Below are 22,520 nucleotides of genomic sequence, written 5' to 3'. Positions count from 1 at the left end.
TGCCTTGTCTTTATTTTTTCTCAATGTTTATTTTTAAGAAAGAGAGAGACAGAGAGAGAGAGCATGCACAAGCGGGGGAGGGGCGACGAGCGAGAGGGAGGGAAAGAGAATCCCTATCAAGCTCTGTGCAGTCAGCGGAGAGCCCAATGCGGGGCTCGAACTCACGAACCGTGAGATCATGACCTGAGCCAAAGTCGGTCGGTCGCTCAACTGACAGCCACCCAGGTGCCCCTTCTTTATTCTTTCACCTGTCAGTGGACACGTGGGCTGCTTCAATGCCTGCAAGTCCTGTAGGCTACATGGATGTGACCACGTGGGATTAATGTGACCACGTGGGAAACCACACTGCATAACCTATACCTCATCAGTGTGACTGTACATTACCCAACAGGCCCATACCACAATGTCCACACCAGAATCATCAATGACACCTAAGACCCCAGAACAACCCAGATGTCCAAAAAGTAAACTATGGGACGGCTCATGGTGGAATATCACGTCACACTTCTCTACCTCTGAGACTGGGGCTGGGTAATTCCTTGTTGTGGGGGGTCGTGCTGGGCGCAAAATGTTTACTAGCAGTATCCCTGCTCTCCACCTACTAGATGCCAGGACCATCCGTCACCCCAATTTGTAACAACTAAAAATGTCTCCAGATATTACCGAATGTCCCCTAGGGGACCCCCCAAAAAATCACCCTTAGTTCAGAGCCACTGTTCTAGAGAAAGGATTAAGTATCCGGGACAACCAGGCCAGCTCTCGTGAACAAAAAGCAAGACAGCGCCTAAATCCCATTTTCACGCCTGCCCCGCAAACCCCATCCACCGTGGTGAGAAGCAGACAGCCTCACAGGGACAGGCTCTCTGGTCACTGGCAGCCGCGCACAAGGCCCATCGGGCCAGGTGGAGCCACCGTGTTTAATGAGGCCCATCATTACCATGCAAAGCAGGCCTTGTTGTTCTGGGCACCACGGGTCCTGTCCCAACATCACACACCCGCAACTAAGAAGCCTTTGTTCTTTGTCCCCACAGAAAATGGTCTTTCTTGTCTGCGGGCTTTGCTGGCCAGGTCCCCTCCATTCAGGCCGCCGCCGCCATCATGGACATGCACGCACTGTACCTGCCTCGCTCCCATTGGACGCCACACAAGCCTCCTCCTGCCTCCGCCGCGGGACTGGCGGCCCTCCTCCTGGCCTCTCCGACACCCGGGCCGCACCGCCAACCACTGCAATGAACCCCGTTGATGGTCCTCTGCCTCTGCTTCTAGCCCTGTGGCGGGACTAGCCCGTCTTTGAGAACAAAGCCCAGGTGGCATCTTTGTTCAGTCCCTCCTATACCAATGTCTGTTGCAAGGCAGGAGGCAACACTGTGGAAGGGGTGAACAGAGGAAGGGAACCAGTGAAGATGGCCAGGTTTTTGTCTCAAGCCCTGCCTTCATTCTAAGGACCGTGGGAGGAAAACCCCACTACAGTCCTTTTTTTTTTTTTTTAACATTTATTCATTTTGAGCCACAGAGACAGCATGAGCAGAGGAGGGGCAGAGAGAGGGAGACACAGAATCCAAAGCAGGCTCCAAGCTCCAAACTGTCAGCACAGAGCCCAACACGGGGCTCCAAATCACAGACGGCGAATCATAAGGACTCTGAAGTTGGGTGCTTAACCCAGGTGTCCCCAGTCCTGGTCTTTCAAGTCAGTCTTAGAAATCTCAAGACTGGTTGGGGCAAAACCACCCCAAGCATATACGTATGTATGCATGCATGTATATTCTAATTTATTAATTTATTTAAAGTTTATTGAGAGAGCCAGAGAGAGCACAGAGGGAGGGGCAGAGAGAGAGAGAGAAAGAAAGAGACAGAGAGAAAGAAAGAGACAGAGAGAGAAAGAGACAGAGAGAGAGAGAGAGAGAATCCCAAGCAGGCTATACAATGTCAGCACAGAGCCTGATGTGGGGCTCGAACCCATGAACTGTGAGATCATGACCTGAGCTAAAATCGAGTCGGATGAGCCATCCAGGGGCCCCTCTCTCAGAGCTTCTGGAAACAAATGGTGGGAACATTAAGTGCCGGTTAAACAGAGATGACTGGAATTACTTAGGTTTTCAGTTTTCAAAGTAGAAAAGCAATCTCCAAGAGCTGATAGGCAATCACGAAACAGGAAAAGGAACCGCTGGACATTAGAACAAAGTGTCCCTGGCTTTTCAGAACACACGGCTGTTTATTTTTAATGGACGTTCCCAGCCTACTGCCATTTCAAAGAAACAGCGCTTGTCCCTTCAGATAACGCCGCCCCTGTGCGACCCAAGAGACACGCTGCTCAGAGGGAACGTGGCCAAAGTTACATTCACCTTTCCTTTGGGTAAACTCAGAGCTCCCTTAAAGCCTTCGCTTTTTGTGCTGGGTAAAATATGGATGATCTCCTCCATCACAAGGGCTGTCTTTCTGCTTGAAAAACTCTTTTTTCAGTGATGTTGGCGGTGAATGAATGTTTGTGTCCTCCCCAAACTCACATGTTGAGCCCTGATGCCCGGTGGGACGCTCCCAGGCGGGATCGGGTCATGAGGGTGCAACCCTCGGGACTGGGCTTAGTGCTCTTCTACTAGACACCCCACAAGCTCCGTCACCCCTTCCCTCATGGGAGGACACCGTGGAAAGACAGCTGTCTATACAGAGGGAAGAGGGCTCTCTCCAGACACCCTATCTGCCGCCACGTTGAACTTGGACTTCTGGCCTCCAGAACTGCGAGAAATAACTATTTGTTTATGAGCTGCCCAGTCTGTGGTATTGTTGTTACATTAGCCGGAAGAGACAAAGGCAGATGTCAAAGGTCCAGCCCACAGGGCCTCGCTGAGCCCTGCGGGAAGAACATGAAGCCCTGACTTGCACAGCAAGTGCTCATAAGGTCGAGAAGGGGCCGCGTGTACAAAAGATGCCGCTCGAGGAAGTGAAATCAGCACTCAGTGGGAGCAGGCATTTTTTTTTTCTTTTAATTCTCCTAAATCTGACCGTCTGGATTTTTATCGATAATTTCCCTAGGACCTCAAAGGCTGGCAGTCCTTGGCTTTTAAAAGGGAGGTGAGTGAGGGGCACCTGGGTGGCTCAGCCGGTTGAGCATCCGACTTCGGTTCAGGTCATGATCACATGGTTCGTGAGTTCGAGCACCGCGCCGGGACCTGTGCTGACAGCTCAGAGCCTGGAGCCTGCTTCGGATTCTGTTTCCCTCTCTCTCTGTCCCTCCCCCACTCATGCTTTTGCTCTCAAAAAATAAAAAAATAAAACATCAAAACAAATTTTTAAATGAGGTGAGAAAAAAAAATCATTATCAGAAGGTCACATACACGTAACCACGCACGCACCTCTGGTCCTCCTCTGTCATACACGCCTCTTCTCCTGTGTCAGAAGCCACGGCAGCACGCGGGAACCCTACCCCCCAGGCGGTCTTCCTCATGTCCCTTCACCCAGCATTCTGCCACTATCCCTACCCGCGTGTCCCCTCCTCCCCTGTCATGTGGGCTCCCTCAGCACTCTAGGCAAGCACTGAGTTCTCCAGGCCCGACTGTATCTTCCAGGGCGATACCCTCCCACCACTGGTGAGCATCAGTCTCTGGAGGCCAGGAGCCCTGCTCTCCCCACAGTAGGAATCGCCACAGGAGGGGACGGCCATGTTCGCCTGCAGGAAGGGTGGCTGTGCGGTGGTCCTGGCACAGGGGACAGAAGCAGGCGTCAGCTGGAGGCCGCATCAGGGTTTTTTTGTTGTTTATTTGAGAGAGAGAGAGAGAGAGAGAGAGAGGGAGAGACCGAGAGGAGGGGAGGAGCAGAGAGAGAGGGAGAGAGAGGATCCCAAGTAGGCTGCATGCTGTCAGTGCAAAGCCTGATGTAGGGCTTGATCTCACGAACCATGAACAGATCAGGACCCGAGCCGAAATCAGGAGTCAGGTGCTTGACCGACCGAGGCGACCAGGCGCCCTGTGAGGCTGCACCAGAAGCAGATACATCTGGGGCCCCCGAGAAAGAGCACACGGGCCCGCAGATGCTATAGCTACCGTGCAGACAGCAGAGAGAGCCCCGAAGAGTCTCGGGGCCCAGGAGGTGGCCAGCCACGGGTGGGAGCCGGCCACGCACCAGAGCTGGGTGTTCAGGCAGCACACTCAACGGCCTAGGTCGCCCATGCTGCCGTGACGTGCCTGCGGCGAGGTCCTCAGAAAACCAGAACAATCCGGCCAGAAGACATGGGTGCCTTCAAATGAGTCATGATTCTTTAAGTGTCCAGAGCAAGGTGCCTGGGTGGTTCAGTCAGTTAAGTTTCTGACTCTTGGTTTTGGCTCAAGTCACTATCTCATGGTTCAAGAGTTCGAGCCCCACGTTGGGCTCTGCACTGACAGTGTGGAGCCTGCTTGGGATTCTCTGTCTGTCCCTGCCCTGCAAGTATGTGATCCCTCTCAACATAAATAAAATAAAAAATAAAATAAAATAAAATAAAATAAAATAAAATAAAATAAAATAAAATAAAATAAAATAAAATAAAATAATAAAATTAAATTAAATTAAATAAATAAATGTTTTAAAATGTTATTTATTTTGAGACGCATAATTTATCATGTCTGAGAAACAGGCTAAGAAAACCTACATGTCTTGCTTACTGATGTTTGTATTGAAGGGGCACCTGGGTGCCTCAGTCAGGTAAGCATTCGACTTTGGCCGATAGCACGGAGCCTGCTCTGGATTCTGTCTCTCTCTCTCTGTGCAACTCCCACCCCCGCCCTAGCTTTGTTCTCTCGCTCTCAAAAATAAACATTAAACAAAATATTATAGTAAAAAAAGAGTAAGACAAACTGCACATACCCTAAAGAAAAAAAAAATCCAGCAGCTATGAGGAGTCATCACATTTCTGTTTGTCTAATGCCTGTACTCTTTGATGGCAAAGACTAATGGTATAAACCACAGTAAAAAAAAAAAAAAAAAAAAACCAGAAAAAACAAAAAAACAAAACAAAAAACCCATAAAAGAAAAAACTAAAAACCATGGATGGAAGCAGGGTTGATACGTAATTGTTTAAATATAATTAAATTTAAATACAATTTAAATTTAAATACAATTTAAATACAATTAAATATAATTGTAAAAATATAATTGTTTAAATATAAATGAGACTACATGAAAGCAAGTTTTTATTACACTAAACACATTCCTCAGCTCATGAGTAATATTATTTATCCACAGTGAACTGAAGTTAGCATCAAACCAAAGTTAGCCAAACTATTATCTAATTTGGAACGCTTCTCAGTCATGAAAAAGAAAAACACTGGAGATTTAAGCTACTCCAGTCCTAATGAGATTGCATAGAAATCAGAAAACTCTTTGCTGACTTTTTCCAGTGGCCAACTTGTCCAGGCAAAACCTTCAACGCTTAATGTTGTTTGTTTCTCCCAAGTTCATTCATAGCTTTGGGAGCAAATATGGAAACATTCTAAAGTCTTAGGAAAAAAAAGAGACTCAAAATAAAAGAACTTAATTCTCCTGGCACAGTAGTGGCCACAGCTTCAGCCAAGACAGAGCAAATTCAGAGCTTTTTTTTTTTTTAAACCTCTTTGTTTATTTAATGTTTATGTTTGAGAGAGAGTGGGGAGGAGGGAGGGAGGGAGGAAGAGCATGAGCAGGGGGAAGGGCAGAGAGAGGGGGCACAGAGATTCCAAAGCAGGCTCCATTCTGTTGGTGTAAAGCCTGACATGGGGCTCGAACCCACGAACTGTGAGATCTGAACTGTGAGAACTGTGAGAACCTGAGCTGAAGTTGGACGCTCAACTGACTGAGCCAGCCACTCAAGGAGCCCTAAATTCAGACCTTTTGGTTGTGGTTTGGGGAGGGGGCGTACAATCTTTTACTAGACGTTAGAATATGCTGGGGTGCCTGGGTGGCTCAATACATTAAGTGTCCAACTTGGGCTCAGGTCATGATCTCACAGTTCATGAGTTCGAGCCCGCATCGGACTCTGTGCTGACAGCTCAGAGCCTGGAGCCAGCTTCGGATTCTGTCTCTCCCTCTCTCTCTGCCTCTCCCCGACTCACACTCTCTCAAAAACAAATAAAAACATTTAAATAAACATTAAAAAAATATGCTTCATAGCCCACTTCCAGTTTTTCCCAAGTTAAAGATTGAATTACTCACCAGTTAACTAAAGACACTGAGTTAATTTTACATGCTTAGTTTACGATACGTAAAAGTGTGCAGAGGCAAGGCACAGAGGTAGGAGCCCCAACACACCTCCAGGTTGCGTACGTTGAGGATAGAGGGAGTCACCACCTCTTCCAGGGTCTCGGTGGCTTAACACAACATGGCAAAGCTCTCAGCAAAGTCATTTTTTAGGCTAGCTGCAGCCTGATGTCATTCTGTCTCTTGTGCTTTATCCAGTCCTTTTAGGGGAAAATTTGATGTAAAGTGTGTATTTGTCTGTTAGGACTGATGCGGGACTCCTTGGGATTTTACAATCACTGTTCAAAAGAGCAGGGAAGCAGCTATCTCCCATGACAGACTATAAAACAAATTCTACCCAAGGATCTGGAAAACAAAGTCAGCTTAGGAAGAGTGACCGATTCCAAATACAGCTAAAATATTTTACACAACAGGCAGAGGTTCTTTTCACTGTATTTGACATGTAGGACATAAGACAGAAATGCCACTTTTTCTCTTTATAAAAGAGTGAACAGCCTGTGATTTGAAAAAAAAAAATTAAAACCTAAGTGACAAAAGTCAACAATGTTCTTGCTCTCATTTAAAGAGGGGTCCTTGGGGCGCCTGGGTGGCTCAGTCGGTTAAGCATCCAACTTCAGCATCCGACCTTCAGCTCAGGTCACGATCTCATGGATCATGAGCTCAAGTTCCCCGTCAGACCCTGTGCTGACAGTGTGGAGACTGCTTGGGGATTCTCTCTCTCCGCCTCTCTCCGCCCTCTCTCACTCTCAACTTTAAAAAACAAACAAAAAGTGGCCATCCCTCCTTGCTTAGAGTTCATTAAAAAAAATTTTTTTTAAATGTTTATTTTTCAGACAGAGAGAGAGAGAGAGAGAGAAAGAGAGAGAGAGACAGAGTACAGGCTGGGGAGGGGCAGAAAAGGGAGACACAGAATCCGAAGCAGGCTCCAGGCTCTAAGCTGTCAGCACAGAGCCCGACGTGGGGCTCGAACTCAGGAACCGTGAGTCCAAGTCGTACACTGACTGACTGAGCCACCACCCAGGTGCCCCTATATGTATTCTTTACAATAGAGTTCTTAGGAAGCCACTGTGGTCAAAACGTGTACTTGTTCAATATGAGGGTTCCCTAAGTAAAAACTAAAGATATAAATACACCTGAGACGCAAGCATCGCAGGAATTTCTTCCTAACCCCTATCATCAGAGGTTTTATTACAGTATACCCAGCCAGAAGTGTCAGCAACATAAAGAATTAAAAGCACAAACCAAACTAAAGAGCCTGGGGGAAGAGGGGAGGCTTTCCTTAAGGTGTATACCTTAAAAAAAGGTATAAAAAAAAGGTATAAGAAAAGAAAAGAAGAGAAAAGAAAAAAGAAAAGAAAAGAAAGACAAAGGCAAAGGCAAAGACAAAAAGACACCGGTTTCTTCCATTCCTTCATCTGGGTTACAAGTGGGGCATACTATGTGAAAGTTCATCAGTGCCTATGCTTACAATGTGAACAGTGTTCTATATGTAGCTTATAACTCAAAACCAAGTTGTATCGTATTTTTAAGTTTATTTATTTATTTTGATGGGGGTAGGGGCAGAGAGACAGGGAGAGATAGTACCACACAGGCTCCACACTGTCAGCGCAGTGCCCCACAAGGGCGTGGGGGAGGGGGAGAGGAGGGGGGGCTCAAACGCATAATCCAAGAGATCATGACCTGAGTGGAAATCACGGGCCAGATGCTTGATGGGCTAAGCCACCCAGGCGCCCCTCGCTCTCTTTTATGGGCTGAACTGTGTGCCCCAAAGACAGATGCCCAAGTCCTAGTTCCAGGAATTGGGGATGTGAGCTTATTTTGGTTCAGGATCTTTGCAGATGGACTCGATTTAAGAGGAGATCATACTAGACGAGAGTGGGCTCTAATCCAATGGCTGACGTCCTTACAAGAGGGAAATTTGGACACAGACACCCAGGAGAGAAGACCACGCGAAGACAGAGGCTGCAACTGGAGGGATGCATCCATAACCAAGGAAGGATTGTCCCCAGGAACCTTCAGGGCAGGATGGCCACTGACACCTTGACACCTGGCCTCCAGCTTCCAGAACTGAGAGACAATAAACCTGTTTAAGCAACCTGTTTGCATCTCTGCTGGGACAGCCCTGGGAAAGGATACATCTTCCTTTTACCAAAAGGAAAAGGGTATGACCAAGATGGGAGCAAAGACCTTCTGCCACAGCGACTTAAAGGTTCCAGAATGAGACCTGGGCTTTGCCAAGAAGCCACAGCAGCTCCTCTACTGGCCGTCTGCCGTTCGGAGTCCTGGCAGGGGAATGGGGACATCCTGACCTTCCACGGGATCATCGATCCCCGCCACCCCTGGCCCCCCCGCAACCAAGGAAGGACTGAGGGGCTCCTTTATGAACTGGTGGTACCAGGGTTAGGGTTAGGGTTAAGGTGCCCAAGAAACACCGACATTTAAAAAAATTTTTTTAATGTTTATTTTTGAGAGAGAGACAGAGTACAAGCAAGTGAGGGGCAGGGGGGAGGGGTGACACAGGATCCAAAGCAGGCTCCAGGTTGTGAGCCATCAGCACAGAGCCTGACACTGGTCTCGAACCCATGAAACATGAGATCATGACCTGAACGCAAAGTCAGATGCTTAACTGAGTAAACCATCCAGATGCCCTGACATCCACATATTTAAAGAAAAATGTTAATGTTTATTTATTTTGGAAGACAGAGAGCGCAAGCAGAGGAGAGGCAGAGAAGAGAGGGAGAGAGAGATCTGAAGCAGACTCTGTACTGTTCAGCACAGAGCCTGAAGTGGGGCTCGAACTCACCAACTGTGAGATCATGACCTGAACTGAAATCAAGAGTCAGTCAGGTGCTTAACCAACTGAGCCACCCAGACACCCCAAGAAACAGCCATATTATAACAGGCTTTCCTTTCCTCTTAAAACAAGTAATCTGCAAAGCCCAAGAGGTACATTCTCAGAGCTTTGAAAATACTTTCTGGATTGTTTTAAATCGCATGCGGGGGGCGGGATAAGGCAGATAATAGGACTACATCATCCACTGTTGAAAACTCACAGGCTGGATGCCAGGGACTGAAGAAAGAACTTAAATTTCCAGCTTTCCCCAGAGATGCAAACACACACTCGGGTCAAACCACTGATCTTTTCTGGGCCTTTGTTTCCTTACCCGTCAAAATCAGCAATTCAATCCCGACTGTACTTCAGATCTTTCAGCTTTACAATCTCAAAACTCCAATCCTACAGTCATTCTTACCCTGGGTCTAATTCAACAGTCTTGAAACCTGCAGTTCATGCAGATTTGTGCATTGGTAAGGTATGAAGTGTGTCCCAGGGGACACTGCGTGTAGCAGAAAGCAAGGCTTCAACAGACCCAGCTCAAACAAAGATTCAAGGTGTTGGCAATAAGAATTAAGCCCCAGATGTTATGAAAAGGTAGCAAGGATCGAGACAGATGCTGAGCAGGACAACTCTTACACGTGGCGTACCCCTGGGGCTGCAAAGGCAGAGAGGAGGGAGAAGGGTCCTTCTTCACCTGGGTGGCTCAGTCGGTTGAGTGGCCAACCCTTGGTTTCGGCTCAGGTCATGATCTCGCAGTCTTGTGAGTTGGAGCCCCGTGTGTGATTCTAACAGTGCAGATTCTCTCTCTCTCTCTGCCCCTGCCCTGCTCACTCAAGCTCTCTCTCAAAAAATCAACAACAACAACAAAAAGCAGAGCATGGAAAATAAGTCTAGTTAACTGAATACTGCAATGAATCATCTTTAGTGGAATGTGTTGCCGGGAGGTACTGCTGGGTTTCTGCCACACAGCCTTTTCTCGGGCACTAACCTCCCCAAGGTCTGAATGGCTCGACTGCTGATGGTCACGTCCTGCACTCCAATAGATCCCTATCTTCACGAGAGACTGCTTTTAATGAGCAGGCTCTTTCTGCAGGGCCGTAACTCTTTAAATGAGCAGAATGAAGCAGTGACAGGCTTCTTATCTAATAGAGTGAACTCCTGTTAATTCAAAACTAGAAGCTGAAGGGATAAAACAGACTCTAGTCACCTCGGCTCTAATCCCAGGCTACAGACAATAACAGTTTTACTACAGAAGATTTTCAACCTCTTAAGTTTTTTTTTCAAATGTTTATTTACTTTTGAGAGAGAGATACAGAGCATGAATGGGGGAGGGACAGAGAGAGAGGGAGACACAGAATCCGAAGCAGGCTCCAGGCTCTGAGCCGTCAGCACAGAGCCCGACGCGGAGCGCGAACTCACAAACCGTGAGATCATGACCTGAGCCAAAGTCGGACACTCAACTGACTGAGCCACCCAAGCACCCCTCGACTTTTATCTTTATAAAGGCAGAACAGAGGTAGCACAGAAAGCAGAAGCTGAAAGAATACAGTATTACCAAAGAGTGAGAGCCGCAGTATTCTGACAGAGTACATAGAAATTCTGTACCTTTCCACATCTCTATATGTGCATCTGAATGATGGCATCGTCTCCACACAGACCTTGTAGGAAAATGCTGGAAGAATGAGCAAGGAACTCAAACATCAGAGTGGCAAGAATTGCACTGTTGTTTAAGCTCCAGCCTGTCGGCTGACTCGTTAGCACGAGCCACACTGATCTGACCAGGTAATCCCCAGACTCTGGATCATTGAGGGCTCTGACGGGAAGGGTCTGGTTCTCAAAAGCAAAGTGAGATCTATTACAAGGATGTAGGGAATCATGGAAACCACAGCACTGGGAACTGCCCCGGAAGGTTCCAGAAAGTGAAGAGGAGGAAAGCAGGAAATCAGGCTCAGGGCAGAAACCAGCTGGTCAAGATGCAATGAATGAATATGTATTACATATGAATGAATATGTATTATGTATATTTTTTTTAAATTTTTTTCAACGTTTATTTATTTTTTTTGGAACAGAGAGAGACAGAGCATGAACGGGGGAGGGGCAGAGAGAGAGGGAGACACAGAATCGGAAACAGGCTCCAGGCTCTGAGCCATCAGCCCAGAGCCCGACGCGGGGCTCGAACTCACGGACCGCGAGATCGTGACCTGGCTGAAGTCGGACGCTTAACCGACTGTGCCACCCAGGCGCCCCTGTATTATGTATATTAAGTAGCCGGGACTACTCAGCAATACAATGAACTCTCGATCCAGGAACATGGACAAATCTCTAGAGAATTATGCCCAGTGAAAACAGCCAATCCCATGTAGCTAGTATTCTTGAAATACAATTATAAAAACAGTGGCTAGGGCTTAACGTCAGGAAGGGGCTGGAGCGAAACCAGTGTGGGTCCTCATGGTGATGGGATGGTGCTATATCTTGACTGTATCCGCATCAGTATCTGGTTGGGACATCGTTATTAGAGCTTTACAAGATGCTACCACCAGGGAACCCTCTATCTTTTGACATTGGCAAATGAATCTACAGTGACTGCAAAATAAGTATTTAATTAAGAGGAAAAAGGAAAGACTGGCTAAGAGATCATGAGACTACTAGGGCTCTACCAGGGACAGGAAGCCAAGAGATTTGGTTGACCCTTAGAAGGGCATGGTGACAAGCAGGGGTTCCTCTCGACAAGACCTAAGAGTGGGGAGATTTTCGTAAGGAAATGGGGGTGCTTTGAGAAAGGGGGAACGTGAGCCAGTAAAGCAAATAGCATCGACGTCTGCACACTTCTGAGGATATGGTGAGCTCTCTCTCTGTAGCCAAGGAGCAGGGGACTAACTGTATGACCTGAAGTTGCTTTTATTATTTGAGAGAGAGAGATAGAGAACGCACGCGACAGAGAATCCCAAGCAGGCTGCACACCGTCAGCACAGAGCCTTCCACAGGGCTTGAACTCACGAACTGTGAGATCATCACCTGAGGCCAAATCAAGAGTTGGACGTTTAACTGACTGAGCCACCCAGGCACTCCCAAAGCCTCTTTTAAAAATATTCCCAGGGCTCCTGGGTGGCATAGTCGGTTCAGCACCCGACTTCAGCTCAGGTCATGATCTTGTGGTCCCTGAGTTCGAGCCCCACATCGGGTTCTGTGCTGACAGCTCAGAGCCTGGAGCCTGTTTCAGATTCTGTGTCTCCCTCTCTCTCTGCCCCTCCCCACTCATGCTCCGTCTCTCCTTCTCTCTCTCTCTCTATCAAAAATAAACATTAAAAAAAAATTTTTTTAAAATATATTCCCATGGGGATGCGAGCTGGTGCAGCCATTCTGGAAAACAGTATGGAGGTTCCTCAAAAAACTAAAAACAGAACTACCCTATGATGCAGCAGTTGCACTGCTAGGCATTTATCCACAGGATACAGGTGTGCTGTTTCGAAGGGACACATGAACCCCCATGTTTATAAGCAGCACTATCAACAACAGCCAAAGTACAGAAAGAGCTCAAATGGCCATCGATGGATGAATGGATAAAGAAGATGCGGGGGCACCTGGGTGGCTCAGTTGGTTAAGCGTCCAGCTTCGGCTCAGGTCATGATCTCGAGGTCCGTGAGTTCAAGCCCCGCATCGGGCTCTGTGCTGACAGCTCAGAGCCTGGAGCCTGTTTCAGATTCTGTGTCTCCCTCTCTCTCTGACCCTCCCCCGTTCATGCTCTGTCTCTGTCTCAAAAATAAATAAACGTTAAAAGAATTAAAAAATAAATTTAAAGAAGACGTGGTCTATACATATACAATGGAGTATTACTCTGCAATCAAAAAGAATGAAATCTTGCCATTTGCAACTACGTGGATGGAACTGGAGGGTATTATGTTAAGTGAAATGAGTCAGTCAGAGAAAGACAAATATTACATGACTTCACTCACATGACGACTTTAAGAGACAAAACAGATGAGCGTAAGGGAAGGGAAACAAAAATAATATAAAAACAGGCAGGGGGACAGAAGAGACTCTTAAATATGGAGAACAAACTGAAGGTTACGGGAGGGGGTGTGGGAGGGAGGATGGGCTAAATGGGGAAGGGGCACTAAGGAATCTACTCCTGAAGTCATTGTTGCACCATATGCTAATTTGGATGAAAATTTTAAAAGATAAAAAATAAAATTAAAATAAATAAATAAAAATAAAATAAAAAATAAAAAAATATATTCCCCAAATGACTCTACCCAAGTTCCATCGATACAGCCCGTCATTCATTGTCACAGACACTCAGGAGGCTGTTAGGCACTCAGCCATGGAAAAACTAACCGGAAGTTATGGGGATCAAAAGAATCCCAGAGCGTGATCTCTAGGACATCGCACCCATGCAGCCCCCTTTTGATCTTCTAGGCAAGCACACTATTAGGTTTTCATAGCATGGAAGGCACTCAGTTTTTATAATAAACAAGTACATTTTCCAATTTAATTGACAGCTAGACATTATATCAGTTAACACTTCACTGATATGAATTTCTTTAATTCAATGAAACACAAAGCCGTTGGAATTAGATGCATGTCCTTCTGAGCTTAATAAGAGGTCTTTTTAGTAAGAGATTTTTAACTACAGAATCGTTTGCTGATGAGCAGAGTACTCATTCCAGTACATAATTTAAAGGGCCGGTTTTTTTTGTTTTGTTTTTTTGTTTTTTTTTTTATTTTTGGGACAGAGAGAAACAGAGTATGAACGGGGGAGGGGCAGAGAGAGAGGGAGACACAGAATGGGAAACAGGCTCCAGGCTCTGAGACATCAGCCCAGAGCCTGACGCGGGGCTCGAACTCACGGACCGCAAGATCGTGACCTGACTGAAGTCGGACGCTTAACCGACTGCGCCACCCAGGCGCCCCTAAAGGGCCGTTTTTAAATGAACACTCCTTTGAAACTGATAAAGCCTGTCCTGCCTTATTTTCGGTTCATTGCTAGGAAGGCTTATGAATATATGATGGTAAAACTGAAATAATGACATATTGCTGGAGTTGAGGACAATTATGAAATTGTCATTTAAATCCAAATCAGAACCAGGGCACCTGGGTGGCTCAGCCGGTCGAGTATCCAACTTTGGCTCAGGTCGTGATCTCGGGGTTCATGGGTTCGAGCCCCGCGTCGGGCTCTGTGCTGACGGCTTGGAACCTGGAGTCCGCTTCAGATTCTGTGTCTCCCTCTCTCTGCACCCCTCCCCCCACACTCACTCTCTGTCTCTCAAAAAATAAGATAAAACACTAAAAAAACAAAAAATTTAAATCCAAATCAGAACCAGCTCCTCCCGCTGGAAGTGTTCATGTGCTACACTCCCTACTACAGCACCTAGCTGATGGTAAGCACTCAGATACTCTCTGGACAAACAAGTGAGGGAAAATAATGTGAAACCTGTAACAAGCCGTCCCTGGTCACGCCCCCTCACCTTACTCGAAAGCAAATGGGCAACACACGTGTGAAGCATTTGTTTTGAAAATCTTTTTAAATTCAAGAACCGTATGAAACATTTAAATAGGGTAGAAGAGAGAGACCGGATCCCCTCAAGCCACTGAAGGTTTGATAAAACAAGGAGACCGCAAGTCCATGAATTTTCATGTTGAATCACCTGTAGTCCTTCCTGAATAGGGGTCTGGGTTTTGTAAAGTTAGGAAGCTGCAGGGAATACTTACGAACTAAGTCCAGGGGCACCTGGGTGGCTCAGTCACTTAGGCGTCTCACTTCGGCTCAGGTCGTGATCTCATAGTTTGTGAGTCCGAGCCCCACGTGGGGCTCTGTGCTGACAGCCTGGATTTGGATTCTGCTTCGGAGCCTACTTCGGATTCTGTGTCTCCCTCTCTCTTTGCCCTGCTCATGCTCTGTCTCTCTCTCTCTCTCTCTCTCTCTCTCTCTCAAGAATAAACAAATAGGGGCGCCTGGGTGGCACAGTCGGTTAAGCGTCCAACTTCAGCCAGGTCACGATCTCGCGGTCCGTGAGTTCGAGCCCCGCATCAGGCTCTGGGCTGATGGCTCAGAGCCTGGAGCCTGCTTCCGATTCTGTGTCTCCCTCTCTCTCTGCCCCTCCCCCATTCATGCTCTGTCTCTCTCTGTCCCAAAAATAAATAAACGTTGAAAAAAAAAAAGAATAAACAAATAAACATTAAAAAAATTAAAAAACCTAAGTCCAGCTGACGGCCAGTGTCTGACTTCATACTTGTCTACCATCTTCCTGCAGGAAAGTAGGAACATGCACAGTAACTTGAACCTAGAAAACAAAACTGCGTATCTTCCTGAAGTCATGACCTCTCCCTGGCACCAGTGACAGACATAAAGGGAATTGGGGTCCAGGAGGGGCGGCGGGGGGGAGTGACAAGAAAGTGATGGCTCTTAGCAAAACCCAAGTGTGGGAGATCAGAGAACGATGTGGACACTGGCGGGGACTTCAGTCTCTGCAGTGGACAGCCCCGCAGGTGCTGTGGCGTGGGGAGGGGGGGAATGAGCCAACAAGGGACGTGAGGTTACTCTGTGCTGGAGCGGGGGGTGGGCGGGGGGGTGGGGGGACAGCCCAGCCCGGACCCAAGATGTCCATCCAATGAACACGTGAGGGCCTTGGGTGTATGCGACTCAAATGGCAGAATCGTTTGCTGATGAGCAGAGTGGCGTTCCCTTCAAGGGCTCCCAGCTGTGAGGGGAGGAAACCACAGACCCCAGGACCCCCACCGACCCAAAACGCTCACAGAACATACGGACCGTCTGCTCCGCGTCCACCTGTTTTAAACACCAACACGCACGCTTTCATACAATGTACTGTAGCCGTACCTCGTTAAACGGCATACAGCAGTCACCATTCCTTTCAACCTTGGGAAAAAGCACCCTGTCTTGTCTGTCGGCGTTCTCTCCACTGTGTCCAAGTGCTAGCTGACAGGTTGGCCAAGTTCACTACAATGAGAGGTGTCAGGGTGATGGTCAGCCTTGCTCTGTCTTCCCATTAGCGCCTCCACTCCAGAGGAAGATACGTGGATGGGATGGGGTGAAGGAGAGGGGGACTCAGCCCCCCACTTCCGGCAGAAGGCTCTTAAATGAGGGGCTGATAAGGACACGCTCTAGGCAGCCTGTAAAACCGACAGTCACCCCAGAGGAACTGGCCCCGCAAGGCCTTAGCGGAGGGGAGACCTCCTCTACCCCACAAAACTCCAAGCGATGCCCAGGTCACATAGGAAGGGCTGGGAGGCCACCAGTACCCCCCGCGGGAGAGCCAAAGATGTGATGCCACATCTGAGGCAGCCTCTGAAACCAAGGCCACGGGAAGCTGTGTCTCCCCGGAGCGAGTCACTGGGAGATTGGAAGAAAAGCAGAGCGTGTCGCAGAGGGGACGAGATCAACCAGAGGAAGCAGAGATGGTGAGCGCGTACCAGCCTCCACGGGGACCGCTCCTGCCAGCGGGCACCTCCAGCCTCTCCTCTGGCATGTTTGCTTAAGCACAGCGGGTACTCCCTGCTTCCTGGGCCCTCAGATGCCCGTGGCTTGCAGCACTGTCACACCAGCTGTCAAAAGCAGCTGCGCTGGGACTGTTTGGAGCTGCAGATGATTAGGGAGGCAGGGAGAGACGCCTTCACCATGCTCCCGTGCTCTGTATTTCACACACACACACACACACACACACACACACACACACACACACACACTCTCTCTCTCTCTCTCTCTCTCTCTCTCTCACACACACACACACACACACACACACACACACACAGACACACACCTAGCTTGTACTGCTGGGCAAATGTTCCAACCCCAGGGACATTCCCATCTAAGTGGAAGCTCATTTGCTCTGGACTTTTAGGTGATCAAGGTACGTGAATGGAACAGAAGCTGTGTGTTCCAGGAATAACAACAAAACACCCTTCACTCAATGGCTCACTCATGCAGGACACTGGGTGGGCGCTTGGCATGCGTTGTGAAACCTTCCCACCATGTGGGACTTGCACCTGACCACCCTCATCGTGGAGATAAACAGATTCATGGGGTTAAAAAGTTGGTCAAAGGGCAGTTTATTCAGCTCAGAGATATGAAGTAGCTCGTTCAAGGTCATATATCTAATTAGTGGTGAACCATTAAAACATATCGTATGGGCTCCCTCTATTTCCTCTCCCGATAACCCTGTAGCAGAAGATTTTATCTCCTAGAACTTTTCTGTCAATTTTACCTCCTAGGGCGTCTCTCTCTAGACACCTGACTTAACTTCAGTAACATACCAACAGCCGCGAAGAACACACAAATTTGGGGTCTGCTGTGACCCGGCGATGGACCGCTGAATTCATAAATGTAGATTTGTACTCTACACAACAGCTTCTCCTTTCCATCCTCACATTTGCCCCAACACATATGGGGCATTAACCCCCTAATAACATAAGCTTCTCAAATCCATAAGAGATTCCTTCTTCCGCCCCTATCCTCCATTATGGGTAAGGAGAAATGTAGCTACAGATGCAAAGGTTAAAGAAAAACTATTTTAAAAGTTAATTCCAGAGGCACCTGGGTGGGTCAGTCAGTTAAGTGTCTGACTTCAGCTCAGGTCATGATCTCCCAGTCCGTGAGTTCGAGCCCCGTGTCGGGCTCAGTGCTGCCAGCTCAGAGCCTGGAGCTTGCTTCGGATTCTGTGTCTCCCTCTCTGCCCCTCCCTCGCCTGTGCTGTCTCTCTCTCTCAAAAAAAAAAAGTTAATTCCATTGGGACATGATTAAATCAAAGGGGAGACATCCTTAGAAGAATCAGCCACCGCTCAAGGACACCGGGGAATGCTGCGTCCAGAAGCTAACGCAGCATTTTTGCAGGACATCAGAACTCAGGCTGCAAAATCACTAGTGAGGGTAAGAACGGTGGTCATAGGTCAGGACTGGCCAAGGCTTGCCACACAGACTTCTTAGGAACAGCACCCTTTATACAGCTGGATGCTGGTTGGTCACTCTCCTGAGCTACCTAATTATTCCACTAGCTACCCTCTTCCACCTTTGATCAGACTTCAATTTATCTGGAGGCCCCCAGAACACTGCATCTCTTGTGTTCGTCTGTGAATATCTTAGTATGTTGATACTTTCCAGTCATCTCTGGATTCACACAGCTTTTAGGACCAAAAAATCAATCAATCAATCCTACCTCCTTTGGTGCACACTGTGTCCCAGAGCACTGTGGTCACTCACTGCAAAAGACTTGGTAAAATAGCATTTCTTTCAGAGACCAGGATGTGCCCTGCAAGTCCTTACAGTGAACATCACTCTCTCAGCGCTTTATCTTGTGCTTCAAAATGAACCCCAACCTGTGAAGGGCCTCATTCCTTGCCCTTGGATTTGAATGTTATCATCCTGGTACGCCAGGCTTACTCTACAAGGAGATTTGCCTGGATTCCCAAATACTGAGCTGAGGCCAAGACAAGCACGGAACAGTAAGTACAGTTAACTGCTTTAAGAAACCAAAAACACAGGGCACCCTGGGTGGTGGCTCAGTTAGTTAAGTGTCTGACTCTTGGCTTTGGCTCAGGTCTTGATCTCACGGTTCGTGGGTTTGAGCCGCAGGTCAGGCTCTGCACTGACAGTGAGGAGCCTGCTTGGGATCCTCTCTCTCCCTCTCTGCCCCTGCCCTGCTCATGCACGCGCTCTCTCTCTTGCTCTCTCTCTCTCAAATAAAGAAATAAACATTAAAAAAAAAAAGCAACCCAAAGACAAAACTCAACAGATCAAAAGCAATATTCTATCACTTGGATTACCCTTTTATAAGAGGGAAGTTGATATGTCTCGGGGAGTCCAGATTCCATCTATAAAATTCCATGAAAGGAAATCAACCGCAGAAGCAGCTAGCATGCATCTGAGCACTCTACTGAAGTAGTTACAAAGTGTCTGCGAGAAAACAATAAATCTTCTGGAAGGCAGACCCCAGCCACAGAGCAGCCAGGGGTGGGCTCTGAGGCAACAGATGTCAAATCTGTGTTCAAGATGGCTCATCTCTGGGGAAGGATGAAAAGGGACCACAAGGATGTCAAAGCCACTAAGAATTTTCTAAAGTACCCTCACACACACACACACACACACACACACACACACACACACACACACACACGGCCCTGTGGTTCAGCAAAGAAAATGGGCTACTATAGCTACAATCTCCTAAACAGAAGAGTGAAAAGGCTGGACACAAATATATTTATTTCGTTTACATAAAGGTCAAATAGAGGCTAATCTATGGTGTGAAAATTTAAGACACAGCATCTTCAGGGGAGAGGTTCAGTGGCACCTGTGGGGCCTAGGACATAGAAACAGGAAAGTTTGATCTCTTGATCTGGATAATGACTTACACAGCCGTGTTCACTCCAGGAAAATTCATCCAGCTGTTGTCATTTTTTACTTTTCTGAATGCAAGTTCTACTTCACTACCAAAAGATACATATTAACAAATAAAGAGCACCTACTATTTCATAATAATAAAATAAATAAAAGGAAAATAAATTTTAAAAAACAGCAGTAACACTGAGAGAACATATAGGAGCTGATCCCCAGAAGTTCTTTTCTAGATGGAATCAGCTCCTTCTTGGGGTGCAGACTGGCACCTCCATATGCCAATGTTAGGTCAGCGTACATCATTACCATCACAATGCTGGTGTCTGGGAGCTGCAGTCCAAGAACTGTATGCAATGACAGGACAGTTCATTCCCTAGGTAAGACGCCTAGGGCCCCTGGGGTCAAGGTTATGTTGACTGATAAAAGGCATCTCAGCAAAAGCCTCAGGAAACCAGGATGCCAGCCAGCCCCCCACCCCCCGCCGTACATTTTGGCAGTTGTGGGACCGGAGACATGATGGCCAGGGGAGCTAGTGGGGGAACAGCACAGGAGAATATTCACAGAGCAGGCTACAGGGAAGTAGGAACAGGACAAAGCCAGACACCCACCACCACTGCACTGCCTTCCGGAAGGCTGGAGAAACGGACAGCTGAACACGGCAGGGCTCCCGGTTCAAACATGCACTTTCCAGCTTATGGTGAGGCATGGAGGTGAGGCATAAATTCACCTCTCGTTACTGGTTCCCTGACAGTAACCTGACAACACCAGTGAGCCCTGAAGAAACAGATGTTCGGATCACCCCTCGTTCATCCCGATGCAAGTCACTAAATGAAACGTGTTAGAGAATCCCTCTACAATTAAACCACAATAGAGCTTTAAGGGTACAGTAAGTCCAAGTTTTCTGATCTCCTGGACAAACACTGAAAACGAGAAAGTGAGGCTGGGAGAAGCCTAGAAGCTCACAGGTGAGCCCACCCTCTGCCAAGGGGTCTGCGAGGCCTACCCCTCTGTTCTGGGTTTGTGCCCAGCACAAGACAGGGCATCTATTTCCTGAAGCCCCCCTCCAGAGCTCCCTACCCACTTTACTGGCCAGAATGGAAACACATACCCACTACCAAAACAACAACAATAAACCACTGGAAAGACCAGTGGGCCCCCCCTAAACCAGTCAGGTCTATGCCCAAAGCCGGACACAGCCCAGGAAGGTGGGAACTAGGTGGGTACCTCGGGAGGGAACGGATGCCACAGGGGCAGCCAGTGTCCTCCGAGGAATCATGTATATGTGAAACAAAGCATCAGTATCAGGCACAAAGCAAAGGTCACAAAGCAAAGCTCCAGGGGCAGCTGGGTGGCTCAGTCAGTTGAGCATCCTACTTTTTTTTTTTTTCTTAAGTTTATTTACTTATTTGGAGGGAGAAACGGGGGAGGGGCAGAGAGACGGGGAGAGAAAGAATCGCAAGCAGGCTCCAAACTGTCAGCTCGGAGCCTGATGTGGGGCTCGAACTCACAAACTTCGAGATCATAACCTGAGCCGAAGTCAAGGGTCAGATGCTTAACTAACTGAGCCACCAGGTACCCCGAACATCCTACTCTTGAATCCGGCTCAGATCATGATCCCAGGTCATGGGCTCGAACCCTACATCAGGCTTCAAGCTGAGTGTGGAGCCTGCTTGGGATACACACTCTCTCCTCTCTCTCTCTCTCTCTCTCTCTCTCCCTTTGCCCATCTCCTCCACTTGTGCACTCTCTCTCTCTACAATAAAAATAAAATAAAATAAAATAAAATAAAATAAAATAAAATAAAATAAAATAAAATAAAATATAAAATAAATATAAATAAAATAAATAAATAAATAAAATAAAATAAAATAAAATAAAATAAAATAAAATAAAATAAATAAAATAAAATAAAATAGGAAACATAAAAACAAAGCTCCAAGTGGAATCACAGGGAGAGCCTTTCTCTACTTGGACCAAATACTGAAAACTCTAGGAAGACGGTGGATTTGAGGGGGTGGGTGTTTCAGATGGGGTGAGGCACGGGACCCTTGAGAGGCAGGCAGTTCTGGGCACAGGGAACACGGGAACCGAAGTGGCAGGCAGTGGCAGGCGGGTCATAAAAGGGAACAACACAGAGGCTTTCTCAGTTGAGTCCACAGGCTCAGAGAGAGGAAAATACAGATATCCAGGCTACGGCAGGTGAGTGACCTTGGCCTGTTTGCCCAGATTATTTTTAAAAGTCAGCAGTGCACGAGGGAGGAGCCACTACAGTATTTCGAGCAGGGAATGAGCACACACAGAGCTAGGCTCATAGATGTGCTGGAGGGGGAAGACCAGCATAGGAGACTACTTTAATAACCCGGAAGGGGAGCCAGCCGGGACAGGACTCGATGCATATAGGGACATACCTGAGACGATGTCGCGAACTGGGATGGGAAGGGGATGGGTGAGTACAGAAGCAGAGGTTAGGTCACTGGGAGGGGGGACAAAAAATCGAGGCCAGCTCTGCATGGCCCAGGGACCGCAGGGAGAACAAGGCAGAACAAGTCACTGGAGGCAGCTGGATAAGGCACAGGGGCCACACGGAGTCCCTCGTCATCCCCCTTCCCTGAGGCTGGACGGCAGCTGCCAAGGATGATGTGTAACTCGCGGGGAAGGGCGTCTGCAGCAGACAGGGACTGGAGGGCAGAGAAAAGCAGAAACGAGGGTGAGGAGGGGCCAGGGAGGGCTGACGTGCAGACAAGGTTCAGCCCTGGGCTCTGAGCCCTTTCCATTCTGGAAGCTTCCACCCCCTCATCCTTCCCCACAACTAGAGACAATAAAAGCCTTTGTTTTCAAGAACACACACACACACACACACACACACACACACACACACATATCTAGGAGGAGGGATGCTAGCTTGAGAGGACTCCCCTGCAGTTTCAAAGGCAGGATTGGGGTACATGCTCTGGAGAACAGTGAGCCAGTCTGGTGGCTCAGGCTGGCCGCTGGTCAGGGTGATGGGCTGCTCTCGATCTCTCTGAGACGCTCTGTGGCAACACGGCACTTGGGAAGCAGGCCTGCAGAGGAGATGCCCGGGAAGACTTCCCAGAGAAAACATGACACTGTTACCTAGAGATGGGCCCATCTACACAA

The sequence above is a fragment of the Lynx canadensis genome, chromosome Y (assembly GCF_007474595.2).
Source record: "Lynx canadensis isolate LIC74 chromosome Y, mLynCan4.pri.v2, whole genome shotgun sequence".
Lineage (NCBI taxonomy): Eukaryota > Metazoa > Chordata > Mammalia > Carnivora > Felidae > Lynx > Lynx canadensis.
This window is presented reverse-complemented; position numbering follows the sequence as displayed.